The 2,289-nt window shown below is 39.8% G+C and overlaps 1 pseudogene; it reads left to right on the forward strand.

Annotated features, from left to right (window-relative positions):
• Positions 1-1,573: 1,573 nt before the first annotated feature.
• On the forward strand, positions 1,574-1,832 carry LOC145294431 (U2 spliceosomal RNA; annotated as a pseudogene).
• Positions 1,833-2,289: the final 457 nt, after the last annotated feature.

Genomic DNA, 2,289 nt, shown 5'->3' on the forward strand with positions numbered 1-2,289 from the left:
AATTACATAGAAAAATGAGGACATGAACAGTAATATGGTTAAAATTAAACTTAGAAAAGTAAAAGGACTCGTTGTTCAGCTGGCAAAGAAAAACACAGGATATTCTCGTAAAAATATAATAAATTTATAACTTAAAATATTGTCGCATTAAGATTTTTAAAATTCAATTTAAAAATTTATGCGCATGCTTAATGTTACAGTATTTTAAGTTATAAATTTATTATATTTTTTACTTGTCTTTTTCTTTTCTAGTTTTAGGAGTAAGTCCTTTTACTTTTCTAAGTTTAGTCCTAACCATATTACTTTTCATGCTAGCATTTTTCTATGTAATATGGAGAGTTACACAAATTGCTGTAAAGTTTAGCTCCTATCTAATAAATCGGAAACGTCGCCATCAAATAGGTTATGAATTTATTACTTTCTGCATTGACGTTTCTAGTTTCTTAGAAATGATGATATCATCAGTTTGATATGAAGACAACGGTAGACGCAACGATAGTTTTTATTTCTGATAGGGATCTACATTTGCCCAATTACAGTTCAAGCGAATGATGGCCGCCGATCGCTGGACCATTCGTCGGTCGGATCAAAACGGACAAGAAAGAAACCAAGATATGCATGTCCCCATTCATCGATCACGATTGGTTGAACATCGAACTTATTTCCGTTCACTTAAAAGGAAGCTGGTTCATGCTGGAACTAACAAAGATCGCCGTTACTCAGCTCTTTGTACAGAAATGGATTCCTTGTTTCATATAATAAGCAGTTACTCTTTTATAATGATTCCCCGTTTTACTAAACACACTATTCAGTCGTAATTAATTTTCGGCTTGGTACTAACATAGAAACCCCACATCTACCACACATCTTCATCCGTAATTTTCTCCAAAGATGCAAAACAAGTTTGCATTACAATCGCGTCTTTAGATGCACCCGTGTAATACACATTTTAGTCGCGTGCAAGCGACTCTATAAGTCACTCCGTCGGTCGGTCTGTCGGTCGGTCTGTCAATGTGTCCGTAACACTTTTGTGCTTGGCCTTTTGGTTAAGATCAAAGGTCTGTTGTTCTTAGCTTTTTAAGTTTTTCTTGGCCTTTTGGACAAGATCAAAGTGTAATATCTGTTCCGGAAGATACTGCAAGAAAAGACCATATGTGGAGGCAGACCCACATATAAGACCTTGGTCAGTGTAGGGGCAACCCTTCATACCAATTGTAACTATCCAGTTCCCCTACTCCCCGGGGAGCTAGCCCCAATTTCCGCTTCACTCCTCACATTAAAAATCGGCCTTGTGTTTAATTTGTTCGGTGGGGGAGCAAATAAATACCCTTTTCTTGGACTTTTGGCCAAGATCAAAGTGTAGTATCTGTTCCGGAAGATACTGCAAGCAAAGACTATATGTTTGGGCGCCCCCACATATAAGATCTTGGTCAATGTAGGAGCAACCCTTTATACTAATTGTCACTATCCAGCTCCCCTACTCTCCGGGGAGTTGGTCCTCCATTTCCACTTCACTCCTCACATTAAAAATCGGCCTTGTGACTAATTTGCTCGATGGGGGAGCAAATAAATACTCTTTTTCTTGGCCCTTTGGCCAAGATCAAAGTGTAGTATCTGTTCTTACTACATGCTGTACTTATGTTCCTATTTACAATGCCTCCCCACGGAACAGAGTTAGACACCAGGATCGTTTTTTAATGTGGAGAAAAGGAACAAAAATAAAAATTGTCTCAGTCGTGAAGAATTTCTCCTCCACTGACAGAGAACAAGAAATTGAAGTGCAGCATCTGAAGAACAGATACTGCACTTTGATCTTGTGTATTTATTTCCTTCCCCACTTAGCAAATTAGTCACAAGGCCGTTTTTTAATGTGGAGATGGAGGGAAGGGGGGAGGGAAGGGGGACACCAGCTCCCGAGAGGTGGGAAATGGGAGCTGGATTAGAAACTGTTGGTATGAAGGGTTGCCCCTTCAGTGACCAAGTTTAGATATGTGGGGTTACCCCCACATATGGTCTTTGCTAGTCATAGCTGGTCTTTGCTAGTCTTAGCTTTGCAGCATCTGTCGGAACAGATGGTATTTATTTGCTCCCCCACTGAGCAAATTAGGCACAAGGCCGTTTTTAATGTGAGGTAAAAACCAGCTCCCCTAAAAGTAGGCAAAAAGGGGGCACTCTGGTTACCAAAAATAATAATTGTCCCAGTATAGAGGGTTTCCCCTCCATTGACTGGTACAAATTATCTTAAGTGCAGCATCTGCCGGAACAGATGGTGTTTATTTGCTCCCCCAC

This window comes from Euprymna scolopes, chromosome 15 (assembly GCF_053919585.1).
Source record: "Euprymna scolopes isolate OS-2025 chromosome 15, ASM5391958v1, whole genome shotgun sequence".
Classification (NCBI taxonomy): Eukaryota; Metazoa; Mollusca; class Cephalopoda; order Sepiida; family Sepiolidae; genus Euprymna; species Euprymna scolopes.